This window comes from Salvelinus sp. IW2-2015, linkage group LG1, assembly GCF_002910315.2.
Source record: "Salvelinus sp. IW2-2015 linkage group LG1, ASM291031v2, whole genome shotgun sequence".
Classification (NCBI taxonomy): Eukaryota; Metazoa; Chordata; class Actinopteri; order Salmoniformes; family Salmonidae; genus Salvelinus; species Salvelinus sp. IW2-2015.
In genome coordinates, this window is record NC_036838.1 from 10,633,605 (window position 1) to 10,642,251 (window position 8,647).

At 40.8% G+C, this 8,647-nt stretch overlaps 1 protein-coding gene across 1 annotated transcript in view; it reads right to left on the bottom strand.

Annotated features, from left to right (window-relative positions):
- LOC111960755 (spectrin beta chain, non-erythrocytic 1) overlaps window positions 1-7,293 on the bottom strand; it is a 107,051-nt gene extending 99,758 nt beyond the window's left edge. Inside the window, exon 1 of the mRNA XM_070442916.1 lies at window positions 7,185-7,293. The gene's annotated coding sequence lies outside the window, so the exon portion shown is untranslated. The remainder of the gene's footprint in view (window positions 1-7,184) is intronic.
- Window positions 7,294-8,647: the final 1,354 nt, after the last annotated feature.

Below are 8,647 nucleotides of genomic sequence, written 5' to 3' on the forward strand. Positions count from 1 at the left end.
ATCTAATAATGGCCTAATTATTACTTTTCAGTTTCTGTGATGTAAATACTAGCTGAAATACAAATGCCAAATAAAGTATTACCCTAAAAAGTACATTTCCCATTAAAAACAAAGATCAAAGATTTACTGAAAAAATAAAACACTCCTGGGTGTAACAAATGATATCTTTATCAGCCAGTGGAATGAAACAAGATGTACCACTTATCCCTATAAGAGTAGAGTAGAGAACCACTGAGATCAGATAGTGGTGTGGGAAGAGACCAGGGAGAGAGCATCACCATCTCCCTCTGGGTTGTATTATTGGCGAGAGGAGGTGATAGCCACATTCCAGAGAGAGGTCTAAGGCCGGGGCCAGAAACAGATGCCTGATAACGTTGGTTTGTTATCAATACTTTGATTAGGCGATAAGTATACATTGTCACAAATTACACACAAATTATATAATCTGATCCCTAACTGGATTGTGGTCCCAAACTGGACCCAAAGGGGTCCACATTTTGTTTTTTGGCCCAACACTACACCACTGATTCAAATGATCAAAGCTTGATGATTAGTTGATTATTTGAATCAGCTGTGTAGTGCTAGGGGGGAAAAAACTACACGTGCACCCCTTGGGGTCCTGAGGACCGAATTTGGGAAACCCTGGGTTAGATTGTCTGCACCAAGATTGGTTGGGGGTTCAATCCCTGGTCGAGTCATACCAAAGATGGGACCTAATGCCTTTCTGCTTGGCACTCAGCATTAAATGGATAGTCTGTGATTTTTGCAATGAGATGTATCTGCGTGCAGTTTGAAGGAAGTTGCTAACTAGCATTTGCTCAATTGCTAACTAGCATTAGCACAATGACTGGAAAAGTCTACAGGAACAGCTAGCAAACTATCTCTAACTTCTTTCATATTGGGCGCAGATACATAAAAACGGTATCCACGAGTTGATCTCACTCTGGGGAAGTAGATCAAATCCTATGTGTGTGAACTATTCCTTTAAGAAGATGGATTCGGGGTAAAGCCCTGCGACAGACTAGCATCCTGTCCAGCAGGTGTACCTGTACATCAAGCTGCCTCAAGCAGTAGAAACAGAAGGTAGGCTCCTGCCCCTATGGGCCGTTCTGGCTCAGACAAGGCTTACTTACTTATTACTAAGCTGGAAGGTGAGGATACTGTGCATTTCATTTAACCTTTTGTGTGTCTTCCTCCAAATATTCTTGTTTGCATGTCTTCATGCGAACAACGAATTAAGCATCTATCCGTTAGAACTTCAACCCCATTTAAAATTCTGACCTACGTAAAAAAATATATATTTCCGTTGTCCATCAACCCCCATAGAAAAACAGTTTGCTAAATATGTATTTGGAGGGTAGAACATTTCCATCTGAATGCGGCCCATGACAGCTTTATGCAACAGGTGGAATTAAACGTCTAACTAAGTTCTATAAGTGACTACCTGTTTGGCTTAGTCAAAACTGTAGGGCTATATATGTTTATGCCACCAGCCCCAGATCCTCACGACCATGCCTGTTTGTCTGACGTCTTCCCAAGAAAAACAGATGAATAACTTCCGATCCAAACATTTATGATAACAAGGCTGTGGATAAGTATCATGTGTTTATACAACTGAAAAGCGGTTTGACCTGGGGCAGATACCTCACTACGGGGATAGAAGACATGCTTGAGTCAATCCTGGGAAAAAAAGGCAAACTGGCAATCCCCAATCCCACCGGTTTCTCCCATAAACATAAATGCACACATTAATTCACTTTCTTAAAACCTGTTTTTGCTTTGTCATTATAGGGTATTGTGTGTAGATTGATAAGGAATATGTTTAATTTAATCAATTTTAAAATAAGGCTGTAACTGTCACGCCCTGACCTTAGAGAGCCTTTTTATGTCTCTATTTGGTTTGGTCAGGGTGTGATTTCCAGTGGGCATTCTATGTTTTGTTTTCTATGTTTCTTTATTTCTATGTTTTGGCCGGGTATGGTTCTCAATCAGGGACAGCTGTCTATCGTTGTCTCTGATTGGGAACCATACTTAGGTAGCCCGCTTTCCCTCCTTTCAGGGTGGGTAGTTATCTTTGTTAGTGGCACTTAGCCCTGTAAGCTTCACGGTTGTTTCGTTCGTATGTTGTTTTGTTGGCGACATTTTAAATAAAAAGGAAAATGGACGCTCACCACGCTGCACCTTGGTCTTCTTCCAGCATCGGCCGTGACAGTAACGTAGCAAAATGTGTAAAAGGTAATGGGGTCTGAATACTCTCCGAATGCACCATATCTCCTCTGAATTTCACTTGTATACATTGAAAAAACAGGAGTCTGCTCTCAGGGTCTGATTGTCATTATAGTCTCCCATCAGATACTTACGAATCTAGGCCTCATACCCCATTTCTGCCAGCTCAAGGCCCCTATGACTACCACTTACCCATTGCTCTTGCTGTCCCTCTTTTGCCAGCGTACAATTGTGTGTGGGGGGGGGGGGCACTTCAATGAATCAGGGATTATCTATTCAGCACATTAATCATATGATAAATGGGGCACACCATTTCAAGAAGTAGATATATGAATACCTGCAGTGGCTGGTATTGAAATTGCTTGAGAGAGTAAAGGGAGCCAAGATGGATGCTGTCCTTCAGCTGTGTAGCGGCAACAAGCCAAATGACATGGAAACTGCACCAGTGGAACTCCAGGTTATGATTTCCTGCTTTCGTGGCACAGAGACATGGGAAATGGGGGAACACAAGTGATATGAGGTTCATGACCCGGGAAATGCATCCTCTTAGAATTACCTCATCTTTTCCAGAGACTCTTCAACAACTTTCCCCTCCAGCCAAGAATGATAGACCATGGATAACGCTGGTCCAGGGCGTTAGTGCTTTTAGAACGTGCACTAACGCCGTTGGACAAGAGATAGACCACGGACGACAAACAAAGGACGGCATAATGTCATTACAGCCGTGGCACAAATTAAAGCACAAAAAAAGACACTTCTCCCTTTTCAAGAAACTAGCCCAGTTGCAAATCTACATTTTGAATGACATGACAATCCGTTGCAAATGAGCTAAAGTTGAACGAGAGTTAGACACATCATTCACTATTTGGTTCTAGATGAGCACTGCTACCAAATGAGATTGATTGATTATATTATATCATTATGTATATGAATCATACAGCCAACATTCAAGACAACTTCTTACTGCAGGGTCAGTCAGAGGAGTGAAATCTCGGTGTGCCCAGCTGAGCACCCTTGGGCAGGACACTCCATCAGAATTCCGTTGGTTCTCTTGGTTCTAAGCCAGCTGTGTAAATGGCTAATGTGTCGAAACAGTAAGTGATCTGAATAAAAACACAACTGGGAGCCCGTATCAGCAATGCAAGAAAAGCTTGTCGCTGTGTAACTCATCCTCACCAAAAACAATACGTATTACTAATGCTTTCAAGGTGCTATAGGCCCCAATTGAGGTTAGGAAGGACAAAACATCAACCCAACACAGCCTTTGCTGTGCTTCTACCTCACAGGACAGATATTGAGTTAGGGCACTTAGGGGCAAATCATGGAAACAAATGTGTATCAAGTATCCAGGGGAGAATTGGGAAAGAGTAAAACTATTTGGGGCTACTGCTGCCGCGCATGGTTCTCGCCCACTCCCAAGGGGTCTTTGTCATTTCCGCTAGTTCTGTTCGGGCTTAGATAACAGAGAGTACAGTATGCTATCAGCTATTTGGCTTCAGTTATGCCCCAGTCGAAACATTGGCATATGTTATGTTCTATTTTCCTTAATCTACTCAGTGTTGTTTCCTAAATACTCATAGTATCACCTTATGGATGAAAAGATGGAACTGAATAACACAATGAAAATGACTAAACTATTACTACTAATTTCAAGAAATTCCATCCTTTTAAATGGCCTGGTATTTTAGACACATAAACGGCACTGGGGAGGCTACAAGACAAATGGCTCAGTCTCTAGGCATTCTCAGACTTTGGTCCCTAAAATAAGAGCGTCAATTCCTTTCAGCCTAACAGACACAGCTGTGGAAACATGCTTGCCATGGCTGAGATGTTTGACAGTCCTACTGAAGGGGAGGTGGCCCAAGTATGTCCAAGTTGGCTGACCACTCCCAAAACAATGTACATACCATCACCCAACCATTTTTTAAAAACGTTTACATTTTAGTCAACGCTTGTATCCAGAGCGACTTACAGGAGCAATTGTGGTTAAGTGCCTTGCTCAAGGGCAAGCTAGGCTACCAGCCGCACGCACGCGTGCACAACCCCACACACACACAGCGGCCCTCACCTGTCACCCCTGTGGTGGCAGCTGTCCCCCAGCCTTCCACCCCTCCCTCCACTCCCCCATTCCCCTCCTCTTTTACTGACAATCGCCTGCCCTGATAGAAAACAGGATGCCACCCTCTCCACCACCTGTTTCACTATAACACATGCTGTTGTGTCCATTTCGAATACCAGCCCCAAACACACCAGGTATCAGTTTATGTCATGACATTCATTGTCTTTTTAATAATTGATTCTTAAGATGCCTCTAAGACAGGACTATCTATCTCGAACAAGTAGAAGATTTTAAAAGCAGTTTGGAGTTAAAAGGGCCAGTGGGTAAAATGGCCGTTTGCTTACAGTGGAGGGGACATACAGTATCTGTGCAGTTTGAGCATGACTGTTTTATCAGTCATTTGACTGGATGAGCATATAATGTAAAGGAGAGTTTAAGGAAAATGGAGCCTGAAGGTCAATTCAAGACAGAAAAGAATCTCTCCTTAACACAACTGATTTATTTATTGTGGAACCATCAGGGCACATATAAATAATTGTTCCACTGCTCCCTGAACAAATGATACTCATTGAAAGGGCTGCCTTGGTTTTATGCACCTGCTACACAGTGAACTCAATTGACATCAAAGGCTGTTAAATGCAACAAGGTTGGTGTAGCTGCACGGACACTCAAATTGAGAAAAACAAAAGACAAAAATAACAACCTGAAGATACTGGAACATATGTCGGTTTAGGATATGCCATGATATCATCATCTTGTAATTTGCAGGTCTGAACACAGAATTTGGAAACCAAATATTATGTAATATTTGTATGTACTATTTTGTCTGTGTCTGCTGGTAGGCACCTGAGTGAGTAAAGGCCTTTACACTATCTTCACCCCTATTATATGTTCGGTGAGACACAAACGTTACACATGTGACTGCATACTGTATGTGTACAAGGGTAAGTTGGAAACTCATTAAAATGTTGGTCCAATTTTAAACGAACAACAAGTTTTAGAGCTTATACAGATGCTTTAATGTGTCTGTGTTTGTGTATGTGTGTGTGTGCTTGCACTTGTCCGTGTGTGTGATATTAGACAGATGGATAGGTTGTGTGTGTGCATGCGTGCTTGTGTCTTTCTGCATTCACAAACTGTGAAGTGTTTCCCATTGCAAAGGGACCCCGCCCTTTCAGACAAGGCTGAGTGGGGAAGGCAGACACTAGGTCTGCATACAGCAAATGGTCTTAAGAAAAGAGCCTGATCCATCAAGCAAAACCTAATAGGAAAATGCGCTAGAGTGCCACACTTAAATGCCACTATGCCATGGAAAGCCTGATAAAACACACTTCCGGAGAACCATTAAAACCCCAAATAACTTGAACCAAACATATCACTCAAGCCTTGTTGTTTAGAAAAAGTACTGATTCAGTAATATCAGGTCCCATAGAATAACCACAGTGTAATTAAATTCTGGGTCTTAGAGTTATTAAATATCCTTTATATCCTATGCCACCTTTAACCGTGCATGTTTTCCTTTGTTTTTCACAGTGGATATTTGACAACTTCAGTTCCCACTGTGGCTGACATAACTTTTTGTTATGTAGGATAGATAGGTGTATCAGGTAAGCATAGTGTAGCCATGCTAACATGCCACCACTGGAACTAGGAAGTTATTGACTTCATTCATTGGTTGCTTGAAAAATAGATGCTTGCAGTAGCCTAGGCCTATAGCTTCACTACCATAGTAGTTTTTTGCTCAAATCCCTTTGTATAACCTACTCTTCTCCCTCATTGCTCGCATTTTAAATGTTGTTTGAGTCCTTCTGTGACTGGGACATTGAGGACTCGACTCGACCAGGTCGCATTAGTGCTGCAACGTTGGGCTGCTTTTATGCTGAAGAGTCCTCTGCATCACGACAAGAAGGCCGCATGTAGTATCAACCGCAAATATTTACAGTCCACCAAATAAAAACTATCTTGGAGACACAAACGACATGTTGACGAGATACATGTAAAGTATTTGATCATTAGCACATACTAAAGAAACCCATGAAGGTGACGCTTCATGTCTTTGAAGTTATGTTTTGAGGAGGAGCCGACCACTTACGTTTTGATAGTTACTGTATCATCATCGCATCATGTAATTAAATATTGTAGCTGCCAATGTAATATTAGCCTTCTGCGGCCATTTCAACAACCGATGCACTTCACCTAAAATGAGTAATATTGTCTATATCAAATACCCAAAATCATCAATCATCAACAACTACGCACCATGTAAACCAAGGACCATAAAATGGGGGATTTTTTGTTATTGTGCACAACCTAACTCAAACATAATGTTAATGTCACAGTTAGCCTGTCTTTCGAACTGTACAGAATAAACAAACGTGCTAAATCATTGCCCTCGCAGCATCACCCTGGGCTACCTTCCGCGCAGCGCCACAAGATCCGCACGACCACGCCTGTTTGCATCCATTCTACTCTACCGTTATTCCACCCATAATGGAAGTCACAGAACACCATGGAAATCGATATCAGACATTATACAAATTAAATATAATCCAAATTGCGCATAATGTGTAAAATATGCCTTTAAATAAAGGTATTTCTGATATGAACAGTAGGCCTACAACATCAACATGTCTAATGGTGTTAATAGCGCAGGCCTATGAAAAAAACAAAGACCGATAAAATTTTTTGTTTCAATCGTATGCCTATATACGTGATTCACGATTTCATATTTGCTTGATTTCAAATTTTTCCATCATCTCCCAGTAAGTTTAGGTAACCTATTTGCTTTGTAGCCAATCTGTGTAACGAAAATTGTCTAACCTCGGCAAAAATTACAATACAACTGGCAATGTGATGAGATAAACTCGTCTGTTTGAAATAACACATTTATTTGACTTACCAATCAAATAATAAGGAACGAACTTCACCGCCTTGAGAGTCCGCAACGGGCAAACGAGAGGCTGGGCAACAAGAGCTGGGAGTGACTGGGAGAATCCGCACTGCCGCCCCCAAATCCACCAAAAACTGTAGTGCTGCACTGAATTTCGAAGGGGCGGGGATTATAGAGAGTGAAGTAAACCTATCGCTGAGGACTAGCCTACACCATTTAAAAAAAGATGCTATATTTGATATGGATTATGTTTTACAAAATTATTAAATATTGCATAGTTTAGCCCACATCAACATATATGTCCTTGAGTTAGAAAATGTTCCTTCTGTACACTAAATATGTGTCACTTTGTGGCTTTAAGATGTGTCATTTCCAGTTTTAATGTAAGACTGCAGGCCCTAAAGACACTGAGGCTATCGAAGATAATTACATCTGTGAGTCATATTTACAGCACAACACATTTTCTACACTACAATTGTACATGTGAAAAGTTAACCTGTAATATTCTCTTTCATTCATTGCTTGTAGATGGACAGGGTGTGTCATGATTCTGACTGGCCCTCATCTTGTTCATCCATTGTGCACGCTTATCAATAATGCATTGCAGTCATACACAGGACGTCATAATGGATCTTCAGAAGGACCTCTGATCTACAGTGCCTCCAGAAAGTATTCATTTGTTTAATTATTTGACTTATTCCACATGTTGTTGTGTTACAGCCTGAATTCAAAATTGATTAAATATGATTTTTTTTCTCACACATCTATACACAATATCCCATAATCACAAAGTGAAAACATGTTTTCAGAAATGTTTGCACATTTTTGGAAAATTAAATACAGAAATGTCTCATATACAGTAGGTATTCACACCCCTGAGTCAATACTTTGTAGATTTACATTTGGTGGCGATTACAGCTGAGCTTTGCACACCTGGATTGTAAAATATTTGCCCATTGTTCTATTTAAAATTCTTCAAGCTCTGTCAAGTTTATTGTTGTTCACATTGCTAGACAGCCATTTTCAAGTCTTGACATAGATTTTCAAGTCAAAACTATGTCACTCAATGTCATCTTGGTAAGATTTGGCCCTGTGTTTTAGGTTATTGACCTGCTGAACAATGATTTAATCTTCCAGTGTCTTCATTCTTATTTATTTAACTATGCATGTCAGTTAAGAACAAATTCTTATTTACAATGACTGCCTAGGAACAGTGGGTTAACTGCCTTGTTCAAGGGCAGAATGACAGATTATTTCTCCTTGTCAGCTCAGGGATTTGATCTAGCAACCTTTCGGTTACAGACCCAACGCTCTAACCACTAGCCTACCTCCGTCTGTGGAAAGCAAACCGAACAAAGTTTTCCTTCCAAAATTTGAATTACATTTTTAAAATCCTAAAAATCAAATCACATTTGATTAGTCACATGCGCAAAATACAACAGTGAAATGCTTACTTACAAGCCCCTAACCAA